This window comes from Callospermophilus lateralis, chromosome 6 (genome assembly GCF_048772815.1).
Source record: "Callospermophilus lateralis isolate mCalLat2 chromosome 6, mCalLat2.hap1, whole genome shotgun sequence".
NCBI classification, from domain to species: Eukaryota; Metazoa; Chordata; class Mammalia; order Rodentia; family Sciuridae; genus Callospermophilus; species Callospermophilus lateralis.
This window is the reverse complement of record NC_135310.1, coordinates 135812402-135833180: the sequence shown is the minus strand read 5'-3', so window position 1 is coordinate 135833180 and position 20779 is coordinate 135812402. Positions and strand designations below refer to the sequence as shown.

Below are 20779 nucleotides of genomic sequence, written 5' to 3'. Positions count from 1 at the left end.
TCCCAACACTGGAAGAAAAGGAAAGGGAGAGAAGGGTGAAAGAAGGAAGGAAGAAAAGAAAATGGAGTGGACAGGAGAGGAGGAAAAGGAGTGAGTCATAACAATAAAAGGGCAAGTGGTACAAATCAAAATATATGATTTACTAGCTCTTTAAAGTATTATACAAATTTTTAGAATTTTAGTTACATTAAACTGGTTGACATTATGACCGAATGGAATAGCACATAATTAGCTCCACCTTTGCCTGGATGAATCTAAACCAAGGGGTGGGTGGGATGGAGAGGTGTCCTCTCTGGCTCAATTGGAACAGACTTGAACCTGCGCTGCTTTAGGATGCACAGCATAATGAAGGGGCCAAGACTTCCCTGCCAGTCACTTGAGTGTGCTAGGCCCCTGAGAGCCTATGGCTGTGGCTTCCCATGTCTATGCCCACAGCTCCACCACTCTGCACCCCTGGAACTTTTTCACAATGGTATACTCTGTTGCCTGGTGCAGGTTTGATTCCTGACCAAAGACCTGAGTGTCTACAGCCTTTGGGTGTGAATGGGCAGGCTGTGTCTGCAGTAGCTGATTGATCCATGGATTCTGCTGGGACTAATAGGAATCATCTTGCGGACTCCCTGGATACCCATAGCGTCTCTCCTTGAGTTTTTTGATGTCTCCTTCAAACTGCAGCAGCCTTAGTGTGATGGAGGGGCTAAGGTTTGCCCCTCAGCTGTATTTGGGGTTTATCAAGGAAGAAGGACACAGGGCTTTGGCATCATTGCCTGTGGATATAAAACCAGGCCATCATCCTTATAGGTATCCTTGGGAGTTGGTGATATATGCAGCTGTTGGATTTTTTGCTTTTCTCATGTTTATGTGGAGATGTTGTCAATGTGTTAGAAGGAGATTTTATGTGAGAAGAGAAAAAAAAGCTGGCTCTAAAACTTGCTGGACTAATTGAAGAAAAATGTCAACTCCTTGAAAAAGTTAGCCTTGTTCAAAAGGAGTATGAAGGCCTAGAGTCATCTTTAAAAGATACCATTTTGAAGAAGAAGTCAATAGAAGCTGAAAATTTGGAGGCAATATATGAAAAGCTAGGTAGGTCTAAATCTAAACTTGGGGATGAAATACTCTTTGTAGAAAAAGAGCTAAAAGAAGAGAAAACTAAACATTCTCTACAGGACGAATTGATGGCAGATATGTCACAAAGGATTAAGTTCCTAGAAGATGAATCAAAACCCCTCAAGTTACTAATAGCTAAAGCTAAAACAGCCTTGAGAATATTTCAAATGAATGCAGAAGGATTAAAATTAGCAATAAAAGAGGTATTCAAAGTAAATTCCCAACTTCAGGATAGTCAGAAACAACTTTTACAAGAAGCAACTTTTACAAGTATGGAAAGAAAAAGGGAATGACTTTAATAAACAGAAAATAACATTGGAAGACTCTATAGTATATGCAGAACAAGTTCTAAGAGAGAAAGAAAAACACATTAGTCTCTGACTGAACATTTCCTGCAGATGAAAGATTGGGCTTCTGTTCTTGGAGAAGAACTAAAAGATGATGGTAACTTGAAATTGAAAATAAAGAGAGAATCAGAATTTTGTGCTCACTTAGATGATCAGCCAAAAGGAGCTTTGAAGGAACAAGTTTATGGTGCTAAGTTAAATGCCCCATTTAAAACCTTAGAAGGAGAAAAAAATAAAATGTTTACTTTCTTATCTGAAGTTGATGAAGTAAAGGAAGACTTTATAGAACATGTTAAAAATCTTAAGACAGAGCAAGCATCTTTGTAGTCAAAAATACACAATTTAAAAGAGAGAATCAGAATCTTCAGAAGAAATTTAATGTCAAGATTGAACTTAATCAAAACATATAATGAAATTCCAAAGAAAATTAACAGTAGAGTAAAATTACCAGGTAGAGTGAGAGGAAAAACCTTCCAAAGTGGATGAAAACATCAGCCATATAACTGAACAGCTGGAGAACTATAGAAAGCAAGTCAAAGATCTTGAAGAAGAATTGGAGAGAACCATTCATTCTTATCAGGGGCAGATTATGTACTATGAGAAAAAAGCACATGATAATGAGCTCTCAGCTCAGAGTGCTAAAAGATACCTCAAGATTTAAGGAGACAAAATGCTCACTACAGACAAAAATTACTGAAAATGTGGTTAAATTTAAACTTAAAAAAAAAAAGTTTATGCACTTGATGATTAAAATACAGACTTTGCCAGAGAGCATTCCCCAAATTGTCCCTCAGAATTGAGAATTTAATGAAATGAGAGGTCCTCTTTTGGAAAAGAAGGGCCCACTCATATTCTTATCTTTGGTGCCAGAGGGAGGAGAAAGAGGCTCAAGAGGCCAAGAGAATCCTCTGGGATCCAGATTATCAATGAAAGGAGAAAATCAGGATATGTTAAGTAAACTGATCCTCAGAGAGTGCCTTATAATACTGAGCCCCTGTCATCTCCATGGGAAAAGGCCTGTAGGATGAGGATCCCTTCACCAGGCCAAGCATAGTCTGATCCACATCTTCCTCTACAAAGGCCAGATGTATGTTATTGTAATTATTGTAGACTACCTGGACTGGTGGAACAAAGAAGTTTTAATATGCCTTCTTTGGATCAAGTGGATGGGCCTCTGTCTTCAGAAATGGAATCTAGTAAAAATGATATCAAATTCAATATTGGTAATGTCAATGTGCCTGATTCATCTCTCCCTGCTGAAAACCAAGCAACTGGATCTAGCTTTGTTTTTTCATCTTTATCTCCAGTGAGAGGTGCATTGTTTCCAGTGCACCCAAGAAGTAAGTTTATGAGAAGAGAACCTTTTTTTTGTTCACCTTCTCCAGGAAATATGTATGAGGCATCTGGCGATTATTTTCCATCGTGTCCACCACCCCCTCCATTTCCATGGGAAATGTCTATTCACTGAGGTGTCTTTCTCATTATCTTCTCCCAAGAGCTGCATTCCTCCCCCATCTCTATATTCTGAATGTAGAAGTGAGTTTCCTTCAGTGTTGATTCCACCTTCAAATGAGACTTCTAATGAACATCTAGAACCACAACCAGAAACCTGATGTTTCTGATTTCTCTTCAAAAGTAATTTGACTTTTCTCTCATTTTTAGTTTAAGTATGTGCTTTTACTTAAGTAAGTTATTATAGTTTAGTTCCAGTTGAAGTGTAATGGAATTATAATTCTTAGGATATTATTTTGTAGATAAAGATGATTTGAAAATGAATCCTATGAGTAAATTATTTCCATTTTATTTTATTCTAGGTATTGTAATTTAATTTGATTAATTTACTATTACATAAGCAACAATGGGAGTTTTATATACAAAATCTTGCAGTCGGGGATATTTTAAAATTTAAACAAACCATAGGCCTTTATACAAAGATATGTGCTTATTATGATTGTAGCATATGTGAAAGTAACTTGATGGTTAATCAAAGATTTTAATTGATTTGAAGTCTTGTTTGGCATTGATGATAATAAAAATCAGCAGGTTTTTCTCTAAATTAGAATAACCAGAGCATATTAAGTGTAAAAAAGGAAATATGACCGGTATATAAACAGAAGATTGAAAATATAAGAAATTTCCAGTTCTCAGGAAAACTTGTAGGAATTGTAAACCATCACTTAAGTTGACTTGATCCTCATTGTTCCTTTTATCCTTTACTTTATGTACATTTTCATAAAATTAATAATTGTATTCTATTGTGGATTATGTCATATATATATATATATATATATATATATATATATATATATATATATATATATATATCAGGTCATTAGGTTAAGATGTGCTCATTCAAGCCAGGATTGTTTGGTAGGAGCATGAGTAATTCTATGGGTTAAAATTATATTCCAATGAGCAGAAAATTGTGCAAAATCACAGGGTATATATGGTGGGGCATTATCTGTTTTTAAATAAGCAGGCTTGTCCATAGTGGCAAAGCAGAGTAATAAATGAGAATTGTAAGTAGGTAAATATTTACATCAATCTGCAGTAGCCCAAATAAACCCAGAAAGAAATCAGTGGAAATATGAAGAAAGAAAAAAGAAATAAAAGGAAGAAAATGGCTTAAAACCCATTTCCTAAGTGCATTAGAATGTTAGTCCTTGTGGGTTTACAGATTCCCACATAGGGACCCAGAAGGGTGTACAATGAGAATAGTTATTGACAGTGGCCTGAGCTTTTGGGGAAGAAATGGAAAAATCTTCATTTATGAGTAGAAATCCATGAGTTTTTTGACTAGAAAATGCTTGAGTTTTACAGCATCTGACAATTAATGATTAGGAACCTTACAGCGGTATCTGTATGGGTATTATTCTCTGTCAGAGGTTCAGGAATCTTGGTGTGGCTGTGCATATGTGCAAGGAAGATGGGGGACTTGTGGTTCTGTGAGTCTGAAGTGGTACAAAAAAGAGATAGTAAATTGGAATCCAGACAAGGGGATAACACAGCTACAGAAATATGAGGAACAAGTTTAGATATATATTCAGAATCTGTGGTAATGTTTAAAGTAGTAGAAAATAATCTCAGTGCCATGATAATGGAGGTTAATTCAGCTTGCTATGGAGAGATTTGAGGCTGGATCCTGTTGTTTCTTTAACAACTGAACAAAAAGGGAGAAAGTAGTTGGATGCCAGTTGTAATTTCTAATTTATTCATTTGAGAAATCATATTTATGGAGATTAAGCCCAATTATGTTAAATTTAATTTTCTTATTTTAATTGTAAAATTACAATATCAGAAAAATATGATTAGCAGTATTAATCATCTTGGTTGAAGAAAAATTTAGAAGCAATGGACATTATGTTCATTTTAAAAATTTATTTTAGAAATAAAGACTTTATTTTCTGGTGACCTAGAATTTTTTTAAAAATTTATTTACATGCAGAAGTTTCTTATTCATTTGTGGCATACAAATTAAAACACAATATGTCACTATTGCTCACCCACATAAATCACTAAAATAATAAAAGACAGACTGTAATAAATGTAATTGAGGATATGGTTAGATTACAGTGTCCCCATGTTACTAGTGGATTGAATTCACACAGTTGTTTTGGAAAGCATTGGTAATATATACTAAATTTCAAATATGTGTAACTGATGATCCAGAAATTTACTCTTAGAATATAAATAACAAAAATATTTACATGCAATTTACCAAAACATATCTACAACAGCAATCATAGGAGAATACTTCTTCATCCTCCCAAAAGGAAGCAACCCAAATTCCCACAGGTGGTAAAATTCTTCAAGACACCTCTTATTTATAGAAAAAAAAAAAAACAATTGGAGGCTATCAAAAGGCAATGAAGAGATTTGGGCTTCAGGCAGTGGGACATGTGATTCTTACAAACAATCCTGAAGTTAAAAAGTTACTTCTTTCACTATATAATTCCATATACATAAAATATAAAATGGACACACAAAAAAATGTATTCCTATATTGCTAATAGGGTCATTTTTAGAGCATTATGACAGGAAGGGAAAATGGAATTAGAGGCTTCAGGCTCTGCTCTACTTTTTTTGTTCGTTTGATTGTTTTAGTTATAGATGAAAGTAGAATGCAATTATGCAGTTTGGTATATCATATGTAGATGGGATATTATTTCTTGTTTTTCTGAGTGTACATGTTGCAGAATCATATTGGTCATGCAGTCACGTATATACCTACAGTAAAAATGTCTGTTTCATTCAACTATCTTTTCTATCCCCACATCCTCTCCCCTCCCCTCCCATCACTTTTTTCCTACCTAATCTAAGGTAACTCTATTCTTCCTTACTGACCCCTGCCTTATTGTGAATTAGAATCTGCATATTAATGAAAAAAATAGGTGTTTGGTTTTTTGGGATTGGCTTATTTTGCTTATCAGGATATTCTCCAACTCCAACCATTTACTGGCAAATTCCATAATTTTGCTCTTCTTAAAAATTGAGTATATATTCCACATTTTATTATCCATTCATCTATTGGGAGACATCCAGTTTGGATCCATAGTCTAACTCTTGTGAATTGAGGTGCTACAAACACTAATGTGACTGCATCACTACAGTATATGATTTTAAGTCATTTGGGTATAAACCAAGGAGTGGGATAGCTGGGTCAAATGGTGGTTCCATTCCTAATTTTCTGAGAAATATCCATGATGCTTTCCATAGTGGTTGTACCAATTTTCAGTCCCACCACCAGTGTATGAGTGTACATTTTTCAGTGTATCCTCACTAACATTTATTATTGCCTGTATTCTTGATGATTGCCATTCTGACAGGAGAGATGAAATATTAGTTTTTATTTGCATTTCTCTAATTTCTAGAGATGTTGAACACTTTTTCATATATTGATCCATTGTATTTCTTCTTCTATGAAATATCTATTCAGTTCCTTAGCCCATTTATTGATTGGGTTATTTTTTTTTTTTTGGTGTTAAGATTTTTTGAGTTTTATATATATCCTAGAGATTATTGTTCATCCTGCTCTAAGGAATTCATTCTTTGAAATTTGGAGAGCAGCACCTAGGAAGAAGAAATTGAGGGTGATCTTCTGGGGTATGTGCAACAATGGAGGGCATGGCCCACCTTTAAGGGCTACGATATCTCTAGGCTGGAGAACTGCAGCTTGTACAGACTCTACCTGCCAATGGAAGAAGTGAATTGTGTTTCATCTCAAAACTCCTGTTTCACTAGAGATTCTGCCCACACATCTGAAGGTAACCATGCCAGGTGATGTATATGCTCATTGCTTGACTGGAAGTCACCTCACGTTGTGTACACACTTCTCAATATCATGTTGTACCCCTTGAATATACACCATTTTATCAATTATGTTTCAATTGAAAAAACTGAAAAAACAAAACTGAAAAAACAAACTTGCATATTTATATAGTGTAATATTTCTAAATGCCAAGAAAATATTTACTGCTGCATCTCTAGTGCCTGAGTAATTCTGAAACAGGGCTGTGGCCAGGGTCAAGGGCCACGATGTGGCCTGCCAGCCTTCCCAGTGTGGTGCAGGACCACATCTCCAGTGCAGGTGGTTTTCTAGAGGAGTACCTGAGATTCTCCAAGTTCCACTTAGCAGAAGCCAGGCTGTCAAATGATGCTGGTGGTGGGTCTTAGGAAGGTGGCAAGAGCCTGGAGCCAGCCCTGCCTCTCCCTGTGCTCCTTGGTAACTGTTCCTCAGAACCCCCAGTGACTGTACAAAAAGTCGCTGCCTTGGTGAGCAAAAGAGCTGCAACCCACATCCCTCTGACTCACTGCATGTTCAGCACCTCTTGCTCTCTTGGCTGGTTCCCTCAGGTCAGAAAACTCTGGACCTCTTGCTGGCTATGGCCTCCCAGGGTCAATTCTCAGTCTAGCTTTAAGGAGAAGCTGCACTGATTTGATTCCTACCTAGAAGCTCTGTGAAGCTTTCAAGTCTATTTTCTTCTTTGCTCTGGCTACTAGGCACCCCATTGACTAATATTTGATGGTTAGAGGGTCTCCAGCTACTCTTAATAATCGTTAATTTTATTATTTTCCATTTTTCTGAATTTCTGTCTTTATAATTTTATGTTGTTGAATTATATATTTTTATGAAATGCCATGACTTCTCTTTTAGAAGTAGGTTGAATAAAATTAAGAGGTAAGTCAGTTAATTTTGTCACTCAAAGAGAAATCACTTTTTCCTTTGAATGTTGTCTATTTGCCAAAGCTTACTTTGAACTGAGGAGAAATTTGATTACTGTGGAAGCAAACACAGGACCCGAGCCATAGTGAGTGACCCTCCAGCCCCAGAGGGCCCTGGTCCTCTGTGGACAAGCGTAGGGGACCACTGGGCTGGTGGGTGGGGCAGGAGGGACCTCTCCTCCACTTGTCTCCTTTGAGGTCATCTGTTCCATCATATTGAATAAGTGCAATGAGGAACTAAGATTGTATTTGGGACAGGAGCCCATTTTTTTAGCAATCCAGATGTATAATTAGTTTTACAAGAGTTTGTCTCCAGGGCCTGTGTCAGGCCCTGGGTTCCATAGGCATTTTAGCCTGGCCTCTGGAATGGGGCTGTGGTGAGTAGATAGAAAGGTGGCCTGACAGGGCACTCTCCAGGGCCCCTGAGCAACACCTGAGAAATATCCACCCCATGTTTGCTCTCCTGCTGCAGAGCCTTCTGGGATACACTGTCATTCAAATGCACTTGAAATGCCTGCACCTGGCCTAATTCTCTATTTGAAATTTACTTGGGGAGTTCTTTGATCATCAAAGCTTGCAAGTTACCTCAAATAAAATAAAAGAAAATGCAATCTTATGGAATGGTGGCCCCGGATGATATCTGTTCCTGGCCCCTGTATAACGGTAAGCTATGCCCTTGACCCTATTGCAATGGCAGGTGGAGCCAGAGAAGCATTCTCCTCGAGTGAAATTACTGCCAGTTGCCTGGTTACCAGAGTGAGAACCATGAAGTGACAGGGCTCTGTGTGTCCCTGAAGGTGGGACATTTCACTGTCACCCTGACGCCATGTGTATGGAGCCACCAGCCAAGTCACTGGCATATGAAAGCTTTTGTCACTTCCGGTGAAGGCCTCCTCTCATCTCTTCAGAGCCCATGTGTACAGGACAGTGGAGAAGAGTGGCAATTGATTAATACATAAACTTGATGAACCTCTGCTGGGGAGCAGGCAGGCACACATTGTGTGATCTCTGACACTTTATGAGAGCATTCTGAAGTACACATGTCTATTGTCCCCATTCTACAAATGAGAAGACTGTGGAGGATATAGCATAGCCCAGAGAGCAGCCACAAAAGCATGCATAGATATGTCTGCATTTGCAGTTGACCTGGCTGCATGCAGCTGGTGACAGGCCCCCCAGCAGCCCCACAAAGATGGTGGAATGAAGAATGCATCAGTGGACTGACCCTGAAAAGGCTGGCCTATGCGACAAAACAGCAGAGCCTGTTGAAGCTGGGATCCAGTCCAGAATGCTCAACTTCACTGAGGGGTCCATGCAGCCCAAGGGGCTGTGATGCCTCTGTGCCCTCCTGTGCTCATTCTGTCCTGGTCTAATTTTTTTTTTGTTTGTGCTGGGGATTGAACCTAGGGTTTTGTGCAAAAGAGGCAGCACTTTACCCACTGAGCTATATTCCCCAGTCCCCTCCCCTCTCTGTTTCCTTCCTGCCAGGAGCGCAGCAACATTTCTCTATAACACACTTCTGCCATGATGTTCTGCCTCTCCTCACACCTGAAGCAGTGGAGTGGGCCAAACATGGACAGAAACTCAGAAACCAGAGCTCAAAATAAACTTTTTCTTCTCTAAGTGGATCCTGTCAGGTATTTTGGTCATGGTGATCACATCTGACTAACACAATGACTGTTATGGGCAAGGTGGGGTAAATGTTTTCCAGAGCTCACCATGAAGGACATACCGAAGATATCTCTCTGATAAAATACTCATGGATGCATTTTACCATGGGGCAGAACCAGGCACAGAGGCCTAGCAGTTTGAGGAGTAAGGATTTCTGTCCAATGTGTGTAGGCGAGAGGGGAGAGTAGTTTGGTGGGCAGAGGGTGGCAGGAGAGCCAGGTGTGTGGGACAGGAGTTGAGTATAGAATGTCTGGGCTCTGATGAAACACCATGCTCGTGAGAGAAACCCACAGTTATGGGGATGCAGAAGGAGGAGAGCCAAGAGTGGACAAACCCAGAAGGCCACCTTTTCCCAAGGCTGAAGGACATGCCTCAGGGGAGGCATGAAAGGAATCACCTGTGTGGCCAGGGTGGGCCATCTGGAGCTTGTGGAAGTATGCAGAGAGGATGGGGACACCTGTGTGAGCAGGGGGCCAGATGCCCAAGGTCCTGTAAATACTGCTGCACTGACATGGAGTGTGGTGTCCTGTAATGTCCTGGTTTCCCTTTCTGTGGACAGGAGCCTGGACGGGGGCTTGCCAGGTCATTAGTAGTTCTGTTTGATTTTTTTGATACTCTTATGCCATTTTTCCTAATCCCCACCAGCTACAGAGGCATGGTTACCTTCTGTCTGCCCTTTGATAGAAGCCATCCTAATGGGCAGGAAATTCTCTCTTGGATGATTTGCATATCTTTGATAGTTAATGACATGGGGCAACTTTTCTGATTTCATTTTTATGTTGGGCAAATGTTTTCCCTAGTTCCACCTTCTTTCTAGATCTTCTTGCCCTCCAGATCCACTTCATCCTTCTTTACCTGAGTGGGCCTCATTCCATTTTGCACCATAAAACTGATCCTTCTTTCCTCCTTTTCTCTGTGTTCCTTTACTTCTTTCTTTTGTTCTGAGAAATACAATATTCCAAGTGGCAATGAACACACTAATGGGTTCTCATTTGTTTTATGTTTATTTTAATTCAAAAATCAAAGCCTTCTAAGTAGACATATGCATCCATTATGAGCACACAAATAAAACATATTATTTACATTTTGATGGCTTATACTGTAAACATTATTCCACGGTTTACTTTTTCGCTCAGTGTCTGATTTTGCAACCCTTGTGTGCTGTGCTGTGTTGTGCTGTACTGTGCTGTACATGTGATGTGTAGTCTGCTACTGTGGCACAGTCCCGAGTCCACACTGCTGTCATTCTTCGGGCAGAAACACTATTTGAGTTTCCTCTGCATTCTAACACTTGATAAGCTTGGACCCATGCAGTGCACAGTCAGATGAATGGTGGAGGTGTGGCCAGGCCATATGCCAGCCTCTCCAAGGACAGGATGCACCTGACTAGGGAAGTGATTTTCCACTTAGGAGTGAATTTCCCCCAGAAGCTCACGTTTGGTTACAAAGAACTGTGCAGTGATGGAGGGGCTCTTGACCTGCACTGTCCAGCTGGGGAATGTGACTGCAGATTTTGTAAATGTGGCTGATTTATGGAGAAACTAAATTTCAATTCTTTTTTTAATTTATTGGTTGTTCAAAACATTATAAAGCTCTTGACATATCATATTTCATACATTAGATTCAAGATGGTAATGAACTCCCAATTTTACCCCAAATACAGATTCAGAATCACATAGGTTACACATCCACATTTTTACATAATGCCCTATTAGTGATTGCTGTATTCTGCTACCTTTCCTATCCTCTACTATCCCCCCCTCCCCTCCCATCTTCTCTCCCTACCCCATCTACTATAATTCATTACTCTCCTTATTAATTTTCCCATTCCCCTCACAACCTCTTATATGTAATTTTGTATAACAATGAGGCTCTCCCTCCATTACAATGCAATTTCCTTTTCTTCTCCCTTTCCCTCCCACCTCATGTATCTGTTTAACGTTAATCTTTTCTTCCTGCTCTTCCTCCCTGCTCTGTTCTTAGTTGTTCTCATTATATCAAAGAAGATATTTGGTATTTGTTTTTTAGGGATTGGCTAGCTCCACTAAGCATATTCTGCTCTAGTGCCATCCATTTCCCTGCAAATTCCATGATTTTGTCATTTTTTAGTGCTGCGTAATACTCCATGGTGTATAAATGCCACATTTTTTTTATTCATTCATCTATTGAAGGGCAACTAGGTTGGTTCCACAGTCTAGCAATTGTGAATTGTGCTGCTCTGAACACCGATGTAGCAGTATCCCTGTAGTATACTCTTTTAAGGTCTTCAGGGAATAGTTTGAGAAGGGCAATAGCTGGGTCAAAAGGTGGTTCCATTCCCAGCTCTCCCAGGAATCTCCATACTGCTTTCCAGATTGGCCGCACCAATTTGCAGTCCCACCAGCAATGTACAAGAATACCCTTTCCCCCACATCCTCTCCAGCACTTGTTGTTGTTTGACTTCCTAATGGCTGCCAATCTTACTGGAGTGAGATGGTATCTTAGGGTGGTTTTGATTTGCATTTCTCTGATTGCTAGAGATGGTGAGCATTTTTTCATGTACTTGGTGATTGATTGTATGTCCTCCTCTGAGAAGTGTCTGTTCAGGTCTTTGGCCCATTTGTTGATTGGGTTATTTGATTTCTTATTGTTTAATTTTTTGAGTTCTTTGTATACTCTGGATATTAGGGCTCTATCTGAAGTGTGAGGAGTAAAAATTTGTTCCCATGATGTAGGCTCCCTATTTACCTCTCTTATTGTTTCTCTAGCTGAGAAAAAACTTTTGAGTTTAAGTAAATTACATTTGTTGATTCTTGTTATTAACTCTGAATTGCTTATGGCCTTGCTAAGTTGCTGGTGCTGGCTTTGAACTTGTCATTCTTCTGCCCCAGCCTCCATGTGACAGGAGAACAGGCTCAAGCACTTTCTTGTTAACACAAAATACACATCAATTTATGTATCAAGGTGCTACTGTCATCTTTGTCTTCTTTCCAGAATCAACACCAATATGGTGGAGTGAGCTTTTCCTGAATGCCTTGCCTTTCCTTAAACTCTTAGTGCTTCTTTACTCTCCTCCTGTTCATAAGATTTTTTTACTTGCAGACTGAGCCTAGGATACCTGTGGGATTCTGCATACCATTACAGGATCCCAGTAGAGTAATCATCTGGTTTTCTGAATGTGGCCATGATCTGCTGATTCTCTGTCATGACCCCTAGCTGGAATCTCAAGTTTGGTCATGCTAGTGGCAGCACCCTTGTCATTATTCCTGTGCTGAGGAGTCCTCAGAGATATCCAATAGAGGAAAAGAGATGAGTGGCCAAGCAATTGACTAATTACACCACAGTGCAGAGAAACTCAAACACCATTATGAGAACTGTGTGATTGCCACATTTCTGGGCTCCGGTGAAACTGAGCATTATCCCAACCCTCATAGAATCCATATGACACCCTTGGAGAGAAAATGGCAGGCAATAGAGCCCAAACACAGCAAGGGGGCTGCCATGGCCCTGCAGTAGAAATGAGTAGTTTCCAGTGGTCCTTGTGGGTCATCTTAGGGGTTTAGACTTGATATGGAGCAAGATGGAAAATTACTGGAAATTTTCACGTCATAGGGTGACATGGTCTGTCTTCTTTTTTCCATGGTATTGAAGATTAGTTGATTTGGGCCACATGTTGACCAAAGTCCTAATTGCTGATTTACTTCTTAAAATTTTTTCATTGGCTGTAATTAGTTATACATGATGGTAGAATGCATTGATACACTTGGATAGATCATATATCAATTAAGTTTGTTATTAAAAGTCCCCTTGGCCTGCCGGTTCAGAAGCAGAGTAAGAAGCTTTAGTGAGGCCTGGGCAGTGCCAAGAGGAGGTTCCAACACCATGCTGGAAGTGGGTTGGAGCCATGTCTACCTTGGGCTGAAGCTGTGTCTAGGAGCTGGGCCCAAACGAAGACCCAGTTTTTACTCACCACCACCTGATGCCCCATAGATCCTTGGGCTTGGCCAAGGACTGCCTCTCCTTATCATCAAACATCCTTGGAAGCTCAGGATTGGCCCACATCTCCCATGATGACATGAGGCTGCAGCCCAGGCAGAGGATAGTCACACGTGCATCCCACCACGAGATGACCCCTGCCATATCTCAGACTCAGCCCAGGAATGACTCCACCCACTGTCAGATGCCTGCCAGAGCTCAGACTCCTTCAGGCACTGTTTCCGCCTACTGGAAGACACCTGCCAGAGTTCAACCCAAGCCCAGATCACCTAGCTGATTGGTGAGGGAGCCTGGCCCAAGGTAGGCCTGGCTCAGTCCTGCCACAGGCCGACCCCCACCAATGCTCAGGCCAGACAAAGGACTGCCTCTGTCCCCAGGCAAACAAATTCTGGAGCTCAGTCTGGAGCCTAATCAGCCAAGTCCAGCTGCAGGGGAGCTTGGATATGGGTAAGCACAGTTCCACCCAGCCCCAGGTGGAACTCTACAGAGGTCAGGCCTAGGCCTGATCCCCCCAGCTGAACTGCAGGTGAGCCTGGGCAGAGGGTAGACACAGGACCATACTGCCCCGGGGGTGACACCCATAGCTGGAGACCTGGGAGATATATGTGCTCAAGCTAAGTCAAGCTGTTCATTTCCTCTCCAGCCTCCCCCTCTACTGAAACTGTGCCTACAGCAGGTCTGCCTGGGTTGTTCCATCTGCAAAAGGGTCAAATGAGCTCCACAGTGTTATGTTACCAATTGTTGTGAAGGTGAGACACAGGAACATATGCACTTGGATGTCACATAATGCACGTATGGGAAATGCTAATGGTATGTTTACTTTTTATTTTTGCTAAAAGACGAAATACACAAGAACAGTGGTGGCATTCAGAATGCTTCATAATGGGTGGCACTGGCTTGGACCACCTGGAATAGGTGTGACTTGTTAATAATCACTATGACCCAGTCCTTTCCTAGGTCTGCCAGCTGGATGCCAGCTTCGAAGCACACAGCAAGTGCCCTCATGCCCCATGCTTGCCTGGCTTGTGGCAGAGCCTAGAGATCAAATTTCTAAATTTCAGTGGTCCAGATGAGTTTTTTTTTCTTTTCTTTTCCCAGGAGGGAATCATGAGTGACTGTTTCTAATGTAGCCATTAGATGGCGCACAAAGACCAAGTTGTGGCCACAGGTGTGCCCTTCTCCCCTCCCCCAAAGGGCTCCAGAACACCTGAGGCAGACTGGTTTTGCCTAGTTTCCCCTGAGAATGAGCAGAGAGGCTCCCTTCTGTCACCCACCTGGTCCAGCTAGCACCTGGCACCTGGCAGGTTGGAAAGGCACCACCTCCCTTCTCCACACCACTGCAGGCCCCACAGCTAGATGGATGCCTAGTGGACTTTTCCCCTCAAAAGTCTTTACTATTTTTATTTCTAATGATTGGTGCTCATTATAAAAATTTTAAGCAACATATGGATAAATCAAAATCCCTGCACCCCCAGTATGGTTCCCATTCCAAATAGCTCAGCTAAGTCAAAGCTGTGTAGAGAGAGCTGGCTGGACAAAGAGATGAGGGTGGAAATTACACCTTGTAGCCATGAGCTCCAGCTCTACATGCTAGGATTTAAAAAGATGTCAAGTACCCCATTCACTTCTACTTAAGAGGAGGCAAGAAATCTAATGTGAGATCCTTGAACTTCAAAAACCATCAACCACCACGAGGCACTGGTTTTAAAACAGCTCACCATGATTGGCAGATGACATTATGGTAAAAACAGGTTAGTGATTGGAGCCATTACTTTGTTACTGTTATTAACATCACTAGTACCATGATGGCTGTGTCCGCTGTGTAAGAGGTGCCATTTAATTATAGTGTAGCATCTGCACTATCCAATATGGTGGCCACTAGTTATCTTTGGCTATTACAATTGGAACTAACTAAAGTTAAATAAAGCCCAGACGCCACCTGCGCAACCCGGAAAAGGGGCCCAGTGGCCCACCTGCTTGGTAGACAGACCACCCCAACTGCAAGAGGAGCCCAGCCTCCTGCTTGCATGGTAGGCAAGCCACGCGGCCCGAAGAGAGGGCACAGCCACCCGCCAGCAAGGTAGATAGACCACCCCAACTGAAGGAGGGGTTCAGCTGCCCACCCGTGTGGTCACCTGACCGAGCTCTGGAGAAACATAAGGTTTTCCCAACACCCCCCACCTCATCAAACACCTTATGAGAAAAACTGATGGAACTAATGTTGGAAAATCCCACCAACCCTTAAAACCCATTAACCGGTGGGCGTGGCTACAAGCTCAGTTCTGCAGCGGATCAGGCACCTGGTTTACATCTCAGAGAATAGGAGTAGAGAGGCCACAGGTGGAAGCTCAAGTCCTCTCACACTGACTACCACCATCACCCTGAACCCAGAGACTCAAGCTAGAAATAGACAATGCCACCAACTGGAAGAAAAAAAACCAGAGTTTTGAAAGACATTTCTTTCTTTCTTTTTTTTCTCTTCTCTCTCTCTTCTCATCCATTCATCCAGTCTCCTCTACCCTTCCCCCTCTGGTCCTCGCAACCTCAACATATGTGAAACCAAGAATTGTGCATGAAAAAGGTCTTTAACAGCTGAATCATCAGAATAATATAATATAGAGAAATTGCATATGCCCTACTTCCCTCCCCTCCTTTTTATTTCTTTTCTTTTTTCTCTTATTTTCTTTTCCCGCTTTCTTTTTTCTCTATCTTTCCTTGTTTTTTGTTTTTCTCCTTCTTACTCCCTCTATCCCACCTGCAAACCCTAAATTTTACTATTTATAGATAGGGAAATCTTATAAATACAGATAGGAACTTTAATCTATACATTTTTCCACAAATTACCCATCTATTGGTTAGAGCTTTCCAAAGTTACTAAGTTAGATTAATCCCATACCCTCAGTCCTTTTCCCCTAAACATAACATCCTACACCTGAAATTCAGCTTTCTTCAAGCTTCCAGAAATGGTGTGCCATTCATGAAACTAACAACTATATTTGTATATTTGTAAATGATAATCGAAACCAACATTTGTAGACATAGAGTCTAGCTATAAATGTAGTAATAAGGAAAACGTATGCTTAGATGATGTACTATTGATATTGGGAATTATTAACATTGTCTTTCTCCACCAAAGGAAGACTTTGCAGCTATACAAGAGCAACATAAATGTATAGGGAAAAATCAATAACAAAACAGTTTTACAAAGCAGAAAGAAACGTGAGCAGTATGAAAAGACAAGGAAAGAAAGCACCACAAGCAATGCAGGTCAACTCAACTTTAGAAGAGGTAATATCTGAAGCAGATGGAATGTCAGATAAAGAATTCAGGATATGCATCTTCAGATGATCTGGAGTCTCAAGGAAGACATTAGACAGCAAAACCAGACAATGAAAGATCACTTTGACAATGAATTACATGAACAAATCCGAGAAGCAAAAGATCAACTATACAGGAAGATAGAGGTTATAAGAAACAAACAAACAGAAATTCTAGAAATGCAGGAAGCAATAAACCAAATTAAAAACTCAAATGAGAGTACTACCAACAGAGTAGAACACTTAGAAGATAGAATATCAGACAATGAAGACAAAGTATTTCAACTTGAAAAGAACATAGACAGCTCAGCGAGACTGTTAAGAGACCATGAGCAGAAAATCCAAGAAATATGGGATAACATAAAGAGACCAAATTTAAGAGTTATTGGGATACAGGAAGGTATACAGGTCCAAAACAAATGAATGAGCCATCTGTTCAATGAAATAATATGAGAAAACTTCCCAGACTTGAAGAATGAAACAGAATTCCAAATCCTAGAAGCCTACAGGATGCCAAATGTGCAAAATCATAAGAGATCCACACCAAGACACATTATAATGAGTATGTCCAACATACAGAATAAGGAGAGAATCTTATTTTTTTAAAATTTTTTTATTGGTTATTCAAAACATTACAAAGATTGCAGAATCACATTGGTTACACATCCACATTTTTACATAATTCCATAATAGTAACTGTTATATTCTGCTACCTTTCCTATCCTCTATTATCCCCCACTCCCCTCCCGTCCCATCTTCTCTCTCTACCCCATCTACTGTAATTCATTTCTCTCCTTATTTTTTCCCATTCCCCTCACAACCTCTTATATGTAATTTTGTATAACAATGAGAGTCTCCTTCCATTTCCATGCAATTTCCCTTTTCTCTCCCTTTCCCTTCGACCTCATGACTCTGTTTAATGTTAATCTTTTCCTCCTGTTCTTCCTCCCTGCTCTTTTCTTAGTTGCTCTCATTATATCAAAGAAGACATTTGGCATTTGTTTTTTAGGGATTGGCTAGCTTCACTTAGCATAATCTGCTCTAATGCCATCCATTTCCCTGCAAATTCCATGATTTTGTCATTTTTTAGTGCTGCATAATACTCCATTGTATATAAATGGCACATTTTTTTTTATCCATTCGTCTATTGAAGGGCATCTAGGTTGGTTCCACAGTCTTGCTATTGTAAATTGTGCTGCTATGAACATTGATGTAGCAGTGTCCCTGTAGCATGCTCTTTTCAGATCTTTAGGGAATAGTCCAGGAAGGGGAATAGCTGGGTCAAATGGTGGTTCCATTCACAGCTTTCCAAGAAATCTCCATACTGCTATCCAAATTGGCTGCACCAATTTGCAGTCCCACCAGCAATGTTCAAGAGTACCCTTTTTCCCACATCCTCGCCAGCACTTGTTGTTGTTTGACTTCATAATGGCTGCCAATCTTACTAGAGTGAGATGATATCTTAGGGTGGTTTTGATGTGCATTTATCTGACTGCTAGAGATGGTGAGCATTTTTTCATGTACTTGTTGATTGATTGTATGTCCTCCTCTGAGAAGTGTCTGTTCAGGTCTTTGGCCCATTTGTTGATTGGGTTATTTGTTTTCTTATTATTTAAATTTTTGTGTTCTTTGTATATTCTGGTTATTAGGGCTCTGTCTGAAGTGTGAGGAGTAAAAATTTGTTCCCATCATGTAGGCTCCCTGTTTACCTCTCTTATTGTTTCTCTTGCTGAGAAAAAAACTTTTGAGTTTAAGTAAGTCCCATTTGTTGATTCTGGTTATTAACTCTTGTGCTATGGGTGTCCTATTAAGGAATTTGGAGCCTGACCCCACATTATGTAGATCGGAGCCAACTTTTTCTTCTATCAGATGCAGAGTCTCTGATTTGATATCAAGGTCCTTGATCCACTTTGAGTTAATTTTTGTGCATGGCGAGAGGAGGGGATTCAGTTACATTTTGTTGCATATGGATTTCCAGTTTTCCCAGCACCATTTGTTGAAGATGCTGTCCTTCTTCCATTGCATGCTTTTAGCCCCTTTATCAAATGTGGATTAGTCTCTGTGTCCTCTATTCTGTACCATTGGTCCACCTGCCTGTTTTGGTACAGTACCATGCTGTTTTCGTTACTATTGCTCTGTAATATAGTTTTAAATCTGGAATCGCTATACCTCCTGATTCACACTTCCTGCTTAGAATTGCTTTTGCTATTCTGGGTCTTTTATTTTTCTATATGAATTTCATGATTGCTTTATCTATTTCTACAAGAAATGCCGTTGGGATTTTGATTGGCATTGCATTAAACCTATAGAGAACTTTTGGTAATATCGCCATTTTGATGATGTTAGTTCTGCCTATCCATGAACAGGGCATATTTTTCCATCTTCTAAGATCTTCTTCTACTTCTCTTTTTAGGGTTTTGTAGTTATCATTGTATAAATCTTTCACCTCTTTTGTTAGGTTGATTCCCAAGTATTTTTATTTTTTTTGAGGATATTGTGAATGGAGTGTTTTTTCTCATTTCCGTTTCAGAAGTTTTGTCACTGATATACAGAAATGCCTTTGATTTATGGGTGTTGATTTTATATACTGCCACTTTGCTGAATTCATTTATTAGTTCTAGTAGTTTTTTTGTAGACCCTTTTGGGTCTTCTAGGTTTAGAATCATGTCATCTGCAAATAGTGATAATTTAAGTTCTTCCTTTCCTATTTTTATGCCTTTAATTTCTTTCGTCTGTCTAATTGCTCTGGCCAGTGTTTTGAGAACTATATTGAATAGAAGTGGTGATAGAGGGCATCCTGTCATGTTCCAGATTTTAGGGGGAATGCCTTCAATTTTTCTCCATTGAGAATGATGCTAGCCTGAGGCTTAGCATAGATAGCTTTTGCAATGTCGAGGTAAGTTCCTATTATCGCTAATTTTTCTAATGTTTTGAACATAAAGGGATGCTGTACTTTGTCAAATGCTTTTTCTGTGTCTATTGAAATGATCATATGGTTCTTCTCTTTAAGTCTATTGATGTGGTGAATAACATTTATTGATTTCCGTATATTGAACCATCCTTGCATCCCAGGGATGAATCCTACTTGATCATGGTGCACAATATTTTTGATGTGCCTGTGTGGTGAATAACATTTATTGATTTCCGTATATTGAACCATCCTTGCATCCCAGGGATGAATCCTACTTGATCATGGTGCACAATTTTTTTGATGTGCCTTTGTATCCGATTCGCCAGAATTTTATTGAGGATTTTTGCATCTAGGTTCATCAGAGATATTGGTCTGTAGTTTTCTTTCTTTGAGGTGTCTTTGTCTGGTTTCGGAATCAGGGTGATGTTGGCCTCATAGAATGAATTTGGCAGGGCTTCCTCTTTTTCTATTTCCTGAAATAACTTGAAAAGTATTGGTATTAATTCTTCCTTAAAGGTTTTGTAAAACTCCGCTGTATACCCATCTGGTCCTGGGCTTTTCTTGGTTGAAAGTCTTTTGATTGCTTCTTCTATTTCATCTATTGATATTGGTCTGTTTAAGTTGTGAGTATCCTCCTGACTCAGTCTGGGCAAATCATATGACTTAAGGAATTTATCGATGTCTTCACTATCTTCTATTTTATTGGAATATAGGTTTTCAAAATAATTTCTAATTGTCTTCTGTATTTCTGTAGCTTCTGTTGTGATATTGCCTTTTTCATCCCGTAAGTTAGTAATTTGAGTTCTCTCTCTTCTTCTATTCGTTAGCATGGCTAAGGGTCTGTCGATCTTGTTTATTTTTTCAAAGAACCAACTTTTAGTTTTGTTAATTTTTTCAATAGTCTCTTTTGTTTCAATTTCATTGATTTCGCTCCGATTTTAATTATTTCTTGCCTTCTGCTACTTTTGCTGTTGTTTTGTTCTTCCTTTTCTAGGGATTTGAGATGAAGTGTGAGCTCATTTATTTGTTGGTTTTTCCTTTTTTTGAGGAATGACCTACAAGTGATGAATTTTCCTTTTAAAACTGCTTTCATTGTGTCCCATAGATTCTGATATGTTGTGTCTGTATTTTCATTTATCTCTAAGAATTTTTTGATTTCCTCCTTTATGTCTTCTGTAACCCATTGATCATTCAGTAACATATTGTTCATTTTCCATGTGATGTAAGAT

The 20779-nt window shown here is 39.9% G+C and overlaps 1 pseudogene; it reads left to right on the top strand.

Annotated features, from left to right (window-relative positions):
• Nucleotides 1-688: 688 nt before the first annotated feature.
• Nucleotides 689-3067, top strand: LOC143400870 (melanoma inhibitory activity protein 2 pseudogene; annotated as a pseudogene).
• Nucleotides 3068-20779: the final 17712 nt, after the last annotated feature.